A 17,532-nucleotide genomic window follows, 5' to 3' on the forward strand; every position below is an offset into this window, starting at 1 on the left:
ACACAAACTCGTGCTCAACAAGAATGGTTCAATGATGTGCCTTCGATCTCCTTTTAAGCTTTTCGACTGATGCTAAATTTGACAAGTTAATTTTTAGAACTTAGACTTGTGATTAATTGTTAATTGAGTCGAATTGACTCTTCTTACTCATCATAGCCCCGATTAGACATTGAGACTCTCACTCGTCCTTTTCCAAATATAAACTCGCACTTGGAGACAAACAAAACTAAGCCTCCAAATTCTGCGCATGAGTTAACCACTCCTTGACTTGTCCTCAAACTCGTGCATGCTAAAGAATGACTGATCGAGGTCTTTCTTCACTAAGGCACATTTCAATAATACCTTTCTCGCTACTATTTTCAACACTCCCTCTTAGCAAGGAAGGGATTCTGTACAACTCCAAACTTATCTCTGAAATGAACAAAACTGCTTTTGGCCAAAGCCTTGGTCAAGTTATCTGTTGTTTGGTCATCTGTTGGAATGTACGTAGCTTCACTATCCCTTTCTGTACATAATCTCTGAGATGATGATACCTGATCTTGATATGCTTTGAGCGATCATGAAACACTGGGTTCTCAAAGAGCTTGATGCAACGCTGATTATCATAGCCTATCACAATAGGCTCCATCCTCCTTCTCAAAAGTCCCACAAGCAAATTCCTCATCCAAATAGCCTCACATGCTACCAAATTGGAAGCCATGTACTCGACCTCTGTTGAACTGAGTGCAACTAATCTTTGCTTCCTGCTGTACTAGGAAACAATTGTTGACCCAATGCTGAAGACGCCACCTAAAGTACTCTTCTAATCTGTGGACCTCCCTGCCCAATTTGCATCTGTGAAGCCCTTAAGACTCACTCCATCAACCTCTCTGTACCACAATCCATAATCCAATGTGCTTCTGAGATACCTCAAAACATGCTTAGCAGCAACCCAGTGAACTCAGGTTGGTTTTGTCATGAACTGACTTCACTGGCTGAGTGCAAATAAAATATCAAGTCGTGTGTTGACCAATTACATCAACGACCCGATGAGTTGCGTGTATGCTGTGGCATCCACTTTCTCTACTCTACTAACATCCACCTTCCTCCAGTTTGTGACTAGAGGTGTGGCCATGGGCCTGCAATCCCGCATATGAAATCTCTAGAGAATCTGTGTAGTGTACTTCCCCTTCCCCATGAAGTTCTCACCATCACCTTGCCAAACCTCCAATCCAAGGAAATAGTGCATAAGCCCCATATCCTTCATCTCAAACTCCCTTGCAATCCTAGATCAAGTTGTCTGCTCCATTCAATATAAGGTCGTCAACATAGAGCACTGGAATGAGCGAAAGCCCTTCAACCATGATGTAGTATAGGTTGGCATCTGCCTCACTCTTAGTGAAGCCCAATCCTCGAAGGTAGCTGTCAATACAAGTGTAGCATGCTCTTGGAGCTTGCTTGAGCCCATAAAGAGCTCTCTTCAGCTTGCACACGCGTGTCTTTATTGAACTGCTCAAACCCCTTTGGTTGCTCCATATAAATCTCCTCCTTAGCCACTCCATAGAGGAATGTTGTCTTCACGTCCATCTGGTGGATCTTCCACCCCATCTATGCTGCAAGTGCCCAAATAGTCTTGATGAATGAATACAATGATACTGTGGCAAAGGTCTCATCTGTTCCATGCTTCACCTTGTACACCTAGCATGAGTGAACTACTGATTTTCCCTTAGGTCGTGGCACAATCTCCCAAAAATCGTTCTTCATGATGGAGGAATATTCCTCTACCTGCCAAACCTACTGCCAAACTTGTTGAGAAGCAACCTCCTTATAACTAGAAGGCTCAGTGGCCTCCACCTCTGTCATCGGTGCCATATAACCTGTGTACCTCTGTGTATGCTTGCTTTGCCTGAACATGGTGCTAGGAGCTTCATCTAGCTCTTGGGCCTCTTGAATCAACTTCTCGACCCACTTGGATTTCTTCCTCCTTGTGCTAGGAGTCTCTAAGTACCTGTCTGCTCTCGTCCTAGTTTATTCTCCTGATCGTCTTGCTTTGCACCTTGTTGTGGGTGCTGTTGTGCAGGCCTCTTGCCAGTTGGATGAGGCTCCTCCTTAGGAGCGAGTAGCTCCTCCATCTTAGGTACTACAGCCTGCGCTTGCTCTAAGGACCCCCAGAGAGCTCTGGACTACTCAAACTTCACATCCCACCTGAGAATTGTCTTCTTGAGTCTTGGTAGATACACCTTGTATGCTTGAGTTGTCTCACTATATCCCACGAAAATGCCCTTTTCTGTTGTGGGCTCCAACTTCTTTCTGTTGTCTTTGGACACAAGGCAATAGAATTTTGTGCCAAAGATACGAAAGTGTGAAACATCAAGCTTCTTGCCTATGAAAGCCTCCTTCGGTGTAACTCAACCAATAACCTTGTGTGGACTCCTGTTCTGCAGAAATATTGTAGTGTTGCATGCCTCTGCCCACAAGAACATAGGCAGTCCCTGATCATGCAACATGGCCTTGGCTGCTCCAACAATACTATAGCTCTTCTTCTCAACCACCCCATTCTGCTGAGGGTTATGTGGTGCTATTAGCTCTCTGTGAATGCCCTCCTTTACACACAGATCCTCTAAGGCATTGGAGACATATTCTCCACCATTGTCACTTCTCACTGCCTTGATCTTCATCTTGGTCTAGTTTTCTACCAAGGCCTTAAAATCCATGAATTTGGTAAAGACCTCATCTTTCTTTTTCATAAAAAATATCCAAGTTTTTTGAGAATAATCATCAATGAAAGTAACATAATACCTGTCTCATAAGCGACGAAGAAGAGAAGGGCATGCATACATCTAAATGCACTAGCTCCAAAATCCTGTTGGCTCTACTGCCTTGGCCCTGAAAGGAAGTCTTGGCATACTTGCCTAGTGTGCACCCCTTGCACGCATAATGCTAGTCAAAACTGCATGTTGGTAATCCTGTGGCTATTTGTTGAAGAATCTTCAACACCCCATGATGCAAGTGTGCCAAAGTTATCCAACATCTCTACTCTGCTCACCACCACCTGCTTTGCTGCTCAAGGCTGCACATGTCTCAACCTGCGACCTATAAAGGTTCTTCACCCTCAGACCTATCTGCTTCACTGCTTCAGAAGCTAAGTACCTGGGGTATGCCTTACCTCTGCTGAAGATGACATCATGTCCCTTGACCTCAAGGGTTGCTACTGAAACAAGGTTCTTCTTCTGTCTTAGAACATAGATGACATCTCTGAGATGGTGAGGGCTCCCAGACTCCCTCTCAAAGCTAACAATACCAACTCCCTTAGATGTGTACTTGCCATCATCTCCTAGCTCGATCTGAAACTGTGTGTACTTCCCCTTCAACTGCCTGAAATACTTCGTGTTCTCGATCATGTGGAAGGAGGCTCCAGGATCAATATATCACATGCTGCTCCCTTTTGAGCTTGCCATGCAAGCTATCATTAAGAAATCTTTCTCGAACTGAGAAGCAAACACATCACCTCAACTTATGCAACCACATTATTCTTCCTGGACGTTGGACCCCTTATTCCAATTAGGACAGTTAGTAGCATAGTGCCCAAACTCATGGTAATGGAAGAACTTGATCTTAATAAGATCCTTCTTCTTCTTCTCGTCCTTTTGACTAGACTCCACCTCCCCTTTTCCGTTCTTGCCCTTGGCTTTGCTTGCCAGAGCAAAGTTCTCCTCGTCCTCTGTTTTCGCTGATCTACCATCTCGGGTCCCACTCTAGATCTCTTCTTGAACGCAGTCAGTCCATAACCTTTCTCGATTGGGAAAATTCTCTCTGCCATTGATAATATCCTGGAAACCATACCAAGACTTGTGAAGTCCTAGTAAAGCAAAAGTGACAAGGTCTTGCTTAGGTCCAGTGGCATCCATACCACCTAGCTCATCTCAAACCTGAGTGAACTTCAAAAGGTACGTGACGATGGGCTCTCCTTGTCTCATTCGAATACTCCTTAAGAGAAATCTTCCTGGCATCACTGGTATTCTAATATAGATATAAAATAGTTTTGAACATCTCAAAGGCTGTCTTCTTCTCATGGATATGAGGAACTATATGATCTTTGACCCTTTCTAAAATAATCCTCCTGGTCTTGATATCATTCTTAGTATGTTGGGTCAACTTTGGGGATTTTGTGGTGGTGGTATAACGTTCTTGGTGAAGTCTCCCACCCCATTAGCCTCCAACACTATCATTATCCTCCCTTTCCAAGAGATGAAGTTAGAGGCTCCCTCTAGACAATGTTTTGATTTCAATCCTGGGAACGCCATCCTGCTTACCCAGAGAGCGCTCCTTCACAATCTAGCGCTAACCTTCATGATTGATCTGTGTTGGTCACAAACTCATCTCAGTGCCGATCTTTATATTGATTTCTGCTCTGATACCTTGTGGAATTTCCACGAAATCCTGCAACTACTATGATGACAAATCTGAAACTAATTTTGTTGCACCAAGACACAATATTTCTCTATGATAGGTAAGCAACGAAATAAAAGAAACACAAAGATAAAGAACACAATCACACAATAACACTATTTTTCTAGGGATCCCAACTGGGAAAACCGTCTCCTTGCAAATAGATTTTATTCAGAAAAATTGAGCAAACATAATTATTTACAAGGCAAATTGTTTCAACATAAAACAAATCTACTCTCACTTCTAATACTTAACCCAAAACTTCCCTGCAAGGACTCGATGCAACTCATATTTCCTTGTGCTTTTTGGCTCCCATTTGCTAGCTCTAGAAAGCCTATTTCCTAGTGCAAATCCAAGCCCCTATTTCTAAGGAATTTCTCCCTAAATCCTAGCGCGCATCACAAGGAAAATTCTCTCTCAAACTGTGTATATGCTACTCCTTACACGCTTTGCTCGCAAGAACTCTTTCTCACACAAACTCGTGCTCAATGCTAATGGTTTATGGATGTGCCTTCGACCTCCTTTTAGGCTTTTTGACTCATGCTAAATCTGGCAAGTTAATTTTTAGAACCTGGACTTGTGATTGATTTGTTAACTCAGTCGAATTGACTCTTCTAAGTTTCTAACTCGTCCTAGCCTCAATTAGACTCTGAGACTCTCACTTGTCCTTTGCTAAATATAAACTCGCACTTGGAGACAAACAAAATTGAGCCTCCAAATTTTGCGCATGAGCTAACTGTTCCATGACTCGTCCTTGAACTGGTGCATTCTAAAGAAGGACTGATCAAGGTCTTTCTTTACTAAGGCACAAGTCAAGAAGACGTTTCTCGCTACTATTTTCAACATATTTGTCATAAGATTGTTTGGTCTCTTTTACTTTAATTTGTGCTATGCAAGGTGTTCTTTGTTCGCATGTGGATGCATTTTGGGGTTGCAAAGTAGAGTTTGTCTTTACCGTTTCTCTCTATTTGTTCCTTTTTGTTTTTTCTCTTGTTTTTTGCTATTGTTGTTTGTATCTTTCACTATTGTTGTTGTTGTTTAAATTTAAACATTTCTGAGCATGACTAATTTGTTTAAATTTAGATGTTATGTAGTGTAGGTATAGGAAGATGGAGGATTTTGACGACTCTTGAAATATCTTTGTGAGAGAGATGTGGGCTAGTGCAACAAAGGTAAGGTAGATGGTGAGTTCTTATTTGGTGGAAAGCCCATGTATGTTATGCTATGAAATTGTTCTTATTTCAAATAAAAGGTTCTCCTCCCTTGGCTATTTAGGGTTTGTGATTTTGGTCTTTGAATAAAATGTAATTAATTTTGAATAATTTTTTTGTTCTATTTTGTGTCTTTTCAAGATTTCCCATAAGATATTTGATCTTTATTTAATATTTTATGGTTTGATTTTGATTTTTGTTTGTTTAAATTAGAAGCATTTTACATTATTGGTAATTTGTTTAATTATGAGTGCAACTACTGAAAAAGTGGATCACTAACGAAACTACTAAAATATCTTCATTGAGAGAGACATTATAGTGGAGTGCAGATACAAATGTGGAGGTAAGTTTTCTTTTGTTGCAAAATCCATTCATAATCTGCTACAAAATCGTCTTGAAGCAAACACTAGTTCTTTTCGCTCTTTACTTATTGAGGGTTTATGACTTGGTTTTTGAATAAGATATATCTTTTGGTGCATAAGATTATTCATAAGATATTTGGTATTTGTTTCAGATTAATATTCTCTTGTCTCTATTTAATACTGCTCTATTTTTTTATGTGCAGGGTTTCCTTGGTTGGCCATGGACACTTTTTGGGGTTGTAAAACATACTCTTGTTTGTGTTTTTATGGTTTTTCTTGTTATTTTTGTTTTTTGTTTTAATTGTTGGTGATATTTTTTGCTATTGTTGATTTTTCTTTTTTTTAGTGTAGGTATAGGAAGATGGAGGATTTTGATGAGATTCTTGAAATATCTTTGTGAGAGAGATGTGGGCAAGTGCAACAAAGGTAAGGTAGATGGTGAGTTCTTATTTGGTGGAAAGCCCATGTATGTTATGCTATGAAACTGTTCATATTTCAAATAAAAAGTTCTCCTCCCTTAGCTATTTAGGGTTTGTGATTTTGGTCTTTGAATAAAATGTAATTAATTTTGCATAATATTTTTGTTCTATTTTGTGTCTTTTCAAGATTTCTCATAAGATATTTTGATCTTTATTTAATATTTTATGGTTTGATTTTGATTTTTGTTTGTTTAAATTAGAAGCGTTTTACATTATTGGTAATTTGTTTAATTATGAGTGCAATGCAATGTAGGTAAAAGAATGCAGTGGATCACTAACGAGACTACTGAAATATCTTCATTGAGAGAGACATTATAGTGGAGTGCAGATACAAGCGTGGAGGTAAGTTTTCTTTTGGTGCAAAATCCATTCATAATCTGCTACAAAATCTTCTTGAAGCAAACACTAGTTCTTTTCACTCTTTACTTATTTAGGGTTTATGATTTTTGGTGTTTGAATAAGATATATCTTTTAGTGCATAAGGTTATTCGTAAGATATTTGGTCTTTGTTTCAGATTGATATTTTCTTGTCTCTATTTAATACTGCTCTATTTTTTGATGTGCAGGGTTTCCTTGGTTGGCCATGGACACTTTTTGGGGTTGTAAAACATACTCTTGTTTGTCTTTTTATGATTTTCTTGTTATTTTTGTTTTTGATTTTAATTGTTGGTGATATTTTTTGCTATTGTTGTTTTCTTTTTTTAGTTTTTGTTGTTGTTGTGGCTGTTATATCTTTGACTTTCTGAGCATGGCCATGCTAATTTGTGGTTTAGTATTTTGTTTTTCTTATGTCTTTTGATTTACTTTTCTCTTTTTTTAATTCAATGCGTGGAGAAATCAAAAAATACCTTAACAACCCACAATGTGGGTGTAGGGTTGATGTGGAGTCCACAGGTGTAGAGGGCAAAGGTGAAGAGGTATGTAATTGGGGAGTTTACTTGTTTATGGGAAAAGGCAAAAAAGGTATGTATAATGGGAATTCACTTGTTTGCTACTACATAATTATGTCGTTTCATGCCCATTTTAATTTAACTGATTTGTTGCTTCATCCTTATATCATGTGTTTGTTGAAATTTAAATGCAATGCTGAGTAAGAAAGGTGAATGAGTACTAATGATACTATTTAATATCTTTGTGTGAGAGAGATGTGGAACACTATAGCAAAAGTAGAAGCAAAGGTAGAGGGTAAGTTATCTTTTAGTGCAAGGCTCATGTAGCATGTATGTTCTACTCTAAAATCCTCTTAGATGTTGGTTTTGATACCATGGTTTTCCACCCTTCTTTCCAATTTGGGATTTTTAAATTTTCGTAGCATAAGATGTACTTCTATTTAAATTATATGCATATTATATTATTTGGAATTCTCTTATTTATTGGATGTAGTGCAAATGTAGTTAAAGGAAGGTGGCCAAGCAAATGTGGAGGAAGAATGTTGAAACTTCAGAAATTTTTTTGTGTAAGAGAGACTTGGAGTAGTGTAGGAGAGTGCAAAGGTAGAGGGTCAATTCTCTTTTGGTTCCAATATGCTTATCTTCTCATTTTCACTACAATGGTTCTCCTCCCTCATTATTTATTTAGGGTTTATGATTTTTGGTCATTGTATAAAATGTACTTTTGTATAATATTATTGATAATTTTTTTGGTCTTGGCTTATGAATAATTTATTATAATATTTTTCAACCTTTGTTTAATATTTCTTATAAGATTTTTGTTGTTTGTCTAAGAAATTTTTGGTTTTCATTTAATATTTAATGGTTCGTTTTTGCTGCATTTAGGAAGTGGAGATATAGAGGCAGGTCCTAGGAATGGTGTAGATTGCATAAGTGCATTTGGTGAAGGGGAAGACTAAGCAGGAGGAGGAGGTGGGTATGGTTTCATTTGTCTGTTTAAATTAAATGCATTGTATATTATTTGAGATTTATTTGTATGGTGAGTGCAATGCAAATCTAGGTAAAGGAAGGTGGAGGAACACTGATGAAACTACTTAAATCTTTGTGTGAGAGAGACTTGGAGAAGTATTGGAGAGTGCAAAGGTACAAGGTGAGTTCTCTTTTAGTTCCAACATGGATATTTTCTCTTTTCAATATAATTGTTCTCAGACTGCTTCACATTTCTCATAGGATATTTTGTGTAGTTGATATTTCAGTTTTTGCATCTTATTTCTCACAAAATATCGTGGTTGATATCTCTTTTTTGTTATTCAATGGGTGGGAAAATTAATGGAAGACCTAGCAGCTCATATTGTGGGATTAGAATTGATGCAAATTCCACACATGTAGAGGAAAAAGGTATGTATCGCTTGCTTTTGTCTACATAATTTTATAATTCCATGGTGTTTTAAATTAACTCAGTTGTTGCTTTAAAATTATATCGTGTGTATATTTAAATTTAGAGGCCATGCATGTAAAGTAAGGCTGAATGCTAATGAAACTATTGAATATCCTTTTGTGAAAGAGATGTGGATGCACTATAGATGAGGCAAAAGTAGAGGTAGAGGAGTTATGGTCCAAGACCCATGTACGTTTTGCGTAGATGGTTCTCATCACTTATTAATTTAAGGTTTACAATTTTTGGCCTTACATAAGATGTTCTTAGTTTCGCATATGATTATTCATAAGAGTTTTGTTGTTTGTTTAACATTTTTCATACTTTATTTTAGTTTCTTTTGAATATCTCTCATAAGATTTTTTACTCTATATTTGATATTTTTTAGTTTGATTTTTGTTGGTTTTAGCAGATGTAAAAATAAAGACAAGTTCCAAGGCTCAAGGTGCTTTCAATAACGTACATGACTCAAGATGAGGAGGTATGCATGGTTCCACATGTATTTGATTAATTTAAAGGCATCACATATCATTTGCGATTTATTTATCTATGAATACGATGAAATGCTTGTAAAGTAAGGTTGAGCGCTAATGAAACTATTGAATATCTTTTTGTGAGAGACATGGGATGCATTATAGATGAGGAAAAAGTAGAGGTAGAGTAGTTATGTTATGGTGCAAGACCCATGTACGTTTTGCATAGATGGTTCTCCTCCATACTTATCTATTTAGGGTTTACGATTTTTGGCCTCTACATAAGATTTGCTTTTGCATATGATTATTCATAAGGGTTTTTTTGTTTGTTTAAGATATCTCATACTTTGTTACTTTGTTTCAGTTTCTAGTTAATATCTCTCGGAATATTTTTTGCTTTCTATTTGATATCTTCTAGCTTGGTTTTTGTTGGTTTTAAGCAATGGAGAAATAAAGACAAGTCACAAGGTTGTTGTAGATTCCATTTGTGCTTTCAATGAAGAACACAACTTAAGATGAGGAGGTATGTATGATTCGATGTGTGTTTGTTTAATATAGAGGTATCACATATCATTTGTGATTTATTTATTTACGAATGCAATGGAATGCAGATAAAGAAAAGAGCAGCAAAATTGGAAGTGCACTAAGAAATGAGCGAAATATTTTCATGCGAGGAAGATGGTGGCAATGAAGGAGAGTGTAGAGGCGAAGGTGGATGGTGAGTTATTTTTTGATTCATGAAACTATTGAATTATTTATGTAGCAACACTATATTATAGTGAAGAGGAAGTAGTAAAGGTCAGTTCTCTTTTGGTGCAAAATCCATGCTATGCTATGAAATCCTCATGTTGGTCTTTGTTTTATATTTCTCCAAAAATATTTGGTATATATTTAATATTTGTCATAATATTTTATGGTCTCTATTTAATACTCTTCTATTTTTTAATGTGCAGGATGTTCTTGATTGGTTGTAAACACTTTTTGGGATTGTAAAGAAGAGTTTGTCTACTATTTCTCTTTGTTTGTTTTGTTTTTGTTATTTTCATTTTCTTTTTGCTATTGTTTCTGCTATATTTTTCTATTCCTTTGTTTTTGTACAACTACTGTTATTTTTTTACATTTGTGAGCATGGCCATGCTAAATTGTGCTTTAGTATTTTTTATTTTCATGTTTGTGTTTTTTTTGTCTTTTTTTGTGTGTGTGTTTTTTTTAATATACCTTTGTTCATGATTTTTGTTTTGGGTTCTATGAGTGTAGAAATTAAGGCAATCCTTAACAATACATATTGTGGAATTAGGGCTGATGAAAATTCAACAAATGTAATGGGCGAAGATGAAAGAGGTATGTATGATGGAATTCACTAGTTATTTGCTACGTAATTTAATGGGTTTTTGTTTTAATTGAACTCTTTTGTTGCTACTTATATCATGTGTGCTCATGTAAATTTATTATAGGCAATATGGGTAAATTTATTATGGGAAATATGGGTACAAGAAGGTAATTGGAATCTTCAAGCATAAGCAACACTTTCTTCTTATTGAGTAGAGTTTGTAGATATGGATGAAACAAAACAGAATTTTCAACCCAAGTTATGACATACTAGTTTTCATCTACATTTGGGAGGGGTACTAAGCACTTTGTGCAATCCAAGTTATGACATACTAGTTTTCATCTACATCTACACTTTGGGAAGGGGGTACTAAGCACTTTGTGCCACTAGAGAGTGTAGGCTTTTTACATGTGTGTTTCAATCTCAACATTTTCATTCAAACGTGAGACATAGGGAATATTGGTAAACCAAGGTAATTGGAATATTCAAGCATAAGCATAAGTTTGTTCTAACTGAGTAGAGTTTGTAGATATGTATGAAACAAATCAAAAATTTTAACCCGAGTTATGACATACTAGTTTTCATCTACATTTGGGAGGTGTACTAAGCATTTTGTGCAATCCAAGTTATGACATACTAGTTTTCATCTATACTTGGGAGGGGTACTAAGCATACTAGTTTTCATCTACATTTGGGAGGGGTACTAAGCACACTAGTTTTCATCTACATTTGGGAGGGGTACTAAGCGCTTATTGGAGAGTGTAGGCTTTTAATCTCAACATTTTCATTAAAACATGAGACGTTTGTCTTTTTAGCCCCATAATAATATCTACAATTTTCTATGTTGTTGCTTCAAGAAAACTTGCTTCTAATTAAGTAGAGTGTTTGTAGATATGGATGAAACAAAGCAAAATTTCCAATCCAAATATGTTAGGAGGGGTGCTAAGCACTTTGTGCCATTGGAGAGTGTGGACTTCTTACGTGTGGATTTCAATTTCAACATTATCATTGAAACATGATGCATTTGTCCTTTTAGCCCCATAATATCTACAACTTTGTATATGGTTGCTTCATGTTTTTATGAAGGAGCCAAAAGCATCATGGAATTCTTCCATCATTCTATCATAGAGGAATGCATCTTTGACAAGAACTTATCACAGTTAGGAAATATAAAGAACATAACAATTTTAGCTTCCTAGAAGGCTAGGAAAGAGTGCATCCAACTTTGACCTCACTCTGACAACTACCTTTAGCCCTTATCCTACATACATTCTTCTTCCATTCTTCAATGAACTTTAGTTGGGCCTTAATTCACATACTAACCTATCTTGAGACGAAGGCTCAGGCTTCATCCTACATATATGTTTCCATTCCTAAATCAACTTTCATTGGGCCTCAAGTCCACACACTAACTTGTCTTGAGACCAAGCCTCAGAAAATGTAGGATCATAGACTAGCTAGAACCAAATAGGGTTTCTAACTAGACAAAAAGGTGATGAGATCAAGCCTTAAAAGAAACAAATGCATTAGAAGATCGACAGCATGTCTTTCTCTTCATTCTCAACACCTTATTTACTTGGCACTTCCTAGGATTCTTCCATCTTTCCAATCCACACGATATTGTGACTTTTGTAGAGGGTGAAACAATTTCTAAGCCTTCTCTTGGGGTTAACATCCATCATTGTCATACCATGAAGTTGCATGGTTCTTCACCCTACTTTGTCATGTTTGTTTGAGGTGGAGGTCCTGTTACCCACCACCTGTGGGTAGTATGCATATGAGAAAAGTTTTCTCCTAGATGGTCCTTAGCTTGCAGCGAGCAGTCCCTTGCAACCACTAGATAGCTCGATGTGCCATTGTCTTCGCTACCTGAGCGAGGCCTGTGTTCCCTCGCTTATCTGTTATGATCGTATGTTTGAAGGTGGGCCTCCCGACCCCAAAGGTATGGATTTTTGTTGGTATAGTTGAGTTATTTTCCTTACTTATCATGGACACTTTTGGGCATGGATTGGTGGGGGGATTCGACAGAAAGAGTGGGCTAGGTTTTTACTCTTGTCTCCTATGCTTGATTCGGTGGTTAGCCTTGTATCCTTGTCTTGTGGGATCTCCTTTATTGACCACTAGCTCTAGGGCTAGCCCTACATGGGAAACCCCAATTTTGGTTGCATGGTCCCGCTTTCTGACACCATATACATCACCCCCTTCCACTCATTTTAACCCCATTCATCACTTTCCCATTTGGGTCTACATGTGTCCATTGGGTCCACACAGAGTTTGCCTCCCCTTCACCTTGTCCACACTTTGGGTTAGTCTTGTTATGATGCCCAGAAGTTGATGTAGCTAAAATGAAAAGAAAAAGCATAATTTGGCCACTCTCAACAAGAAATGTACCACAAAATGCAAAAGATGGTCGAGACATACAAATTTAGCACGTGGGAAAAATCCAAACATGAGCTCTACCCCTTATTTATGGCCATCACCCTGTTTCCTATGGGCCCTAGATGAGCCCCCTTCACATTAAGGAACCCATGATTGTCCCAACCCCTGGTGGGCAATGAAATGCCCCATGTTAAAAGGGGGTACCTATTGGTACATTCTATACATCATACTCTCTTCCCTTGGAGCCCGGAGCAGTTATGAAGAAAAATCAATAAAAGGAAAAAGTCATATGAAGAAGGGTGGAAAAACAAAGGTTGACATAACTCATGTACCACGATATGCTCCATTTGTTGAAAAAATGTAACTAGGTTCGATCTTCATAATGACATATGTAATCATGATTTTATGTATTTAATGAAATAGAAAAATAAATTTATTATTATGAGTCTTCAGACATGGGTTTCATGCTCAAAAGAATTTATTTTTATAGGTCAAAGCGCCCATTGAGTGCTTCTAGGTTTGTCCTAAAGTCATTATGTCGTTGTCATGTATGAATGACCCATTTGGGCATGTTACATATTGTAAAAAGAAATTTATGAGTCATTGTGAGAGTCAAAAGACCCTTCAAGACATCGTCACTAGTGCTCAACAAGTCGGATTTCATAAAGGAGCTATAGACCTATCTAGAAGGAGATGTTGGCCTAGACATGATGACAAGTCGACCTAATTACATGGGTGGAAAGACTATATAAAGGAGTACTCGGCTACACTTGAAGAGACATCAATCAAGCATCCTCGAAGAAGAAAGAAGTGCGAGTAGGGAAGGGAGAAAGTCTCTTGAAGGAATGAAGAAAAAGAGAAGAAGATCGAAGTCTTTTAGCCTTGTTTTTGGGCATGTTACATATTGTAAAAAGAAATTTATTTGAGTCAGTGTAAGAGTCAAAAGACCCTCCAAGACCTCGTCACTAGTGCTCAACAAGTCTGCTTTCATAAAGGAGCTATAGACCTATCTAGAAGGAGACGTCGGCCTAGATATGATGACAATTCGACCTAATTACATAGGTGAAATGACTATATAAAGGAGTACTCGGCTACACTTGAAGACACATCAATCAAGCATCCTCGAAGAAGAAAAAATTGTGAGTAGGGAAGGGAGAAAGTCTCTTGAAGGAACGAAGAAAAAGAGAAGAAGATCGAAGTCTTTTAGCCTTGTTTTTTAGCCCCCCCACTCACATGTGTGACTGCAACTAGGGTTTTTGCAGTAGGGTTTCAACAGTCCTTGAAGAAGCCAAAATAAAGGTCATGAAAAGAGCATTCTTGCTAGCCGAGGTCTCGAGAAGAAATGTTCAGGTCAAGCGAAGGAAAAGAGCCTCACCAATCTGCCCCAATCAGCTCACACATGCAGAATTTCAGTGATTACAAGTAGGCCGAAAATTGTAGGCCTGTAGTGAGAGACCAAAACTTGAAAATAAGATGAATCTGTGGTATGGCAGTCAGTTTGACCAGCGTTGACTTAAAGGAAGAAGAGCTATTCAAGGAAGAATTGTGACTTGGTTTTGTAGAGTTTCTTGGTCAAGGGTTTAGGTCTTGGAATTCGTCAATTGAAGATTCTATAAGAAGAAGAGGGTTTTCCTCTCAAGATTGGAGAGGTTTTGGACCTGGTTGATTGCCTATTTTTTGTGTCCTTTGTCTCATTGTTCATTATGTTTTGGTAGTTGTTTGATGAAGAAAACACAATAATAATCAAGCTAAAGAAGAATCTAATCAAGAAAAAAAAAATCTCCACAAGTAGTTATCATAAGCAAGAGAAATCACCTATACTATTGCCCCTAGATTTCTCAACATGGTATCAGAGCTAAGGTGACAAGTCAAGTAAGGGCAACTCAACAAAGGACATTCAAGGACCGAAGTTCTAGAAGATTATCAAAGGCATCAAATCATCAAGAAGATCCTCTCATCTCCAAGGCATTTTGAGGACAAAGATTACATCATCATCTTGAAGGAAGTCAATAAAAGAAGATCTCAAAAACCCTAGTTCCTACACTTGAAGCATTCTTGGGAACCTCGCTCCTTCATCATCTCAAGAAGAAGAGATCAGAATTAATTTTCTGGGTTGTAATTCCTCTCATTCGTGGAGAATCTAGGGTATCCACCACAAAAGTAGCACCGAATTTCAGTCAAGATCTAGAGCCAAAATATGGAATCAAAATAAGTTAAGTTGCAAGCCAAGATTTTGAAGAAAAGAAGTCTGGATTATTTGCACCGTTGCATGAAGTCTAATCTACAAACAACCACAGATCCGAGATTCTGAGGTAAATATAATTATCTTGAAGTCTCCATTCAAGAGCTGAGATTTTGCAAAAGATTGATAAAAAGAAACTCCAAAAAGAAGCATCAATCCAAATTCATTAAGGTCCTCTTTTAGGCTTACAGTTTATCTTTGTCAAGAATTATAAACTTTCCAAAAGTTTGAAGCATAGATCTTTCTATCTCCGTGATATCATAGATCTCTTCTTCAAAGATGTGTCCTTGTGACACTGCTACTCTAGTCTTCTTACAAAGTTCAGATTCTGTGGTGACCGAGTACATGTGGCAGTCACCAATCTCATATATATCTGATCACTGTACTGAAGTTTGAAAGATCCAAGGGAACAAACCTGAAGTAATCTAGTCATTAAACAAATGTCAAAGCTATAAAGAAACAATTAACATGCTTATATCTATCAATTTTACATAAGGACCCGTGAAGCTATAAGGACATCAATCCAAGGCAGGTGGCAATCATATACTTGGAAGAATCAACAGATGAGTACAGTAAAGAATATCTCACTCCCGAAAACAGATTGATGAAGATGGCATCTGGAAATGTAAGTCATCTCGACAAAGGTAAGTGACCATAAGGTATGTATGATATATTTTAAAGATATTTTTGGGTTGAAGATAAGATTTTAGGGTTTGTTAGTATTTTAGGGAAAAAGATGAACCCTAGTATAACATAAAGAGGGGATAGAATCTGATCTAGCGTTTGAACTTTAGAAGCCCTAGAATGACCTCTTGATTGCATCTAAACCCTAAAAATCTTAGCGTCCTGTTTTGGTATTGCATACTTTGCTTGGGGTGCTTGTCAATAAATATTGCCGTTACAAGAAGTAAAGATGGATGGGCTGAACCTTTGTTCTAAGAAACATGATGGAAGAAGGAATTTTTATAACTATGGATGTTTGGATCTCAGCAAGGTGAAGAATAGGGCAAAGAATGCCTCCACCAGCGCAGTCAAGAAGAAAAACATTATTACAAGATGCATCGTTTAAGGGACGACATCATAAATGCATACGATAGAAACAAGAGCTCATGACATCATCATAATAAGCTTGGAAGATAGCTGAAGTAAAGGTCTATGGCAGTCATCAATATAAGGAATTAGCTCTTGGTAACCTCATTTGAAGCATAAGTAGTATTTATGGGTGAAAGAGAGTCATCTAATAGGAAGCTCATCATACATCATTAGGAAGGAGCATCTACAAGATGATGATAATCAGGATCCTCTACTAGAATATTCATTGGAAGGTTCATCTCTTGAAAGATGTCTCCCTAAGAATTCCACTTTGGATGGGATTCATTGTTTGAAAAATGATGGTATGATGACAAAGGAATGCAACATGTAGAGATGATTGAAGCAAGGATAGGAAGCTGCTGAAGGAAGTCTAGATGACCAAAGAAGAAAAGAGGTATGTATGCATATGTTTAATGAGTTAAGTCATGTCATTATATAGTTGCAGATAATAAGGATGCATGCTCCATCACATGAGCATGATCAAGGGAAAAGGATCTCTTTCGTTAAAAGGATGTATGAAGGAATGGTTCACATATTAACTAGATGAAATCAACATAATATGTCCTCGTATGGAATATGAGGTGGTTGACAAAGATGAAGGGACTATGATTGGAAGCTCTTGAGAAGCAATGTGTGAATAAAGAAAGGAAGAGATCATGAAAGTTGCAATATGGAGAAGGCAATCAACATCTAATGACTAAAATATTTGACTATGATATCTCCATGGGAAAGATATGAAGACCCTGATGAAGTCTAGAAAAGAAGGAGACCCTTGACATTATATATCTTGGAGATGTGTCAAATATATGTCCGGGATGTTAATATTGCAAGCAAATAGATGTCATGATGAAAGACCATCATAAAAGGTAACTTTGATTTAATGTCCATTTTGATTTTTGAAAAACATCTGGTTGGGTTGATAAAGGGCTACTGAAAGAGAGTTGTAGATGTTACCTACAACTAAGCACTCATGTGGTCGGATTAAAGATCCTAGAGGGAACATGACATGGAAAAGGTAGTTGTATAAAGAAAAAGCCAGATGGGGACTAAAAGATTACTTTCCAATAGAAAGAGGGATGACATGACCAATGTGGCTTGTGAAGGAAAGTGATGGATGGCTGATGCCTTACAAAGATGAAGGCTCCATAATATCAAAGATGAAATTCATGACATTGAATGGAGGAGCGCTACAAGCAGCTGAAGGTCCCATG

General features: G+C 37.4%; 2 long non-coding RNA genes across 2 annotated transcripts; both read left to right on the top strand.

The window, feature by feature from the left end:
- The first annotated feature begins 5,526 nt into the window (after positions 1-5,526).
- LOC149240273 (uncharacterized) lies at positions 5,527-8,771 on the top strand. The gene is made up of 7 exons (XR_016245515.1): positions 5,527-6,427; positions 6,734-6,822; positions 7,047-7,665; positions 7,875-7,973; positions 8,256-8,342; positions 8,431-8,520; positions 8,707-8,771. It is a non-coding gene; the product is annotated as an uncharacterized LOC149240273 (long non-coding RNA).
- Positions 8,772-9,215: 444 nt separating this feature from the next.
- Positions 9,216-11,864, top strand: LOC149240274 (uncharacterized). Its single transcript, XR_016245516.1, has 4 exons — positions 9,216-9,286; positions 9,719-9,801; positions 9,890-9,996; positions 10,232-11,864. It is a non-coding gene; the product is annotated as an uncharacterized LOC149240274 (long non-coding RNA).
- Positions 11,865-17,532: the final 5,668 nt, after the last annotated feature.

This window comes from Pinus tabuliformis, chromosome 8 (genome assembly GCF_031772625.1).
Source record: "Pinus tabuliformis cultivar Carrire ecotype Pingquan chromosome 8, CPIR1, whole genome shotgun sequence".
Classification (NCBI taxonomy): Eukaryota; Viridiplantae; Streptophyta; class Pinopsida; order Pinales; family Pinaceae; genus Pinus; species Pinus tabuliformis.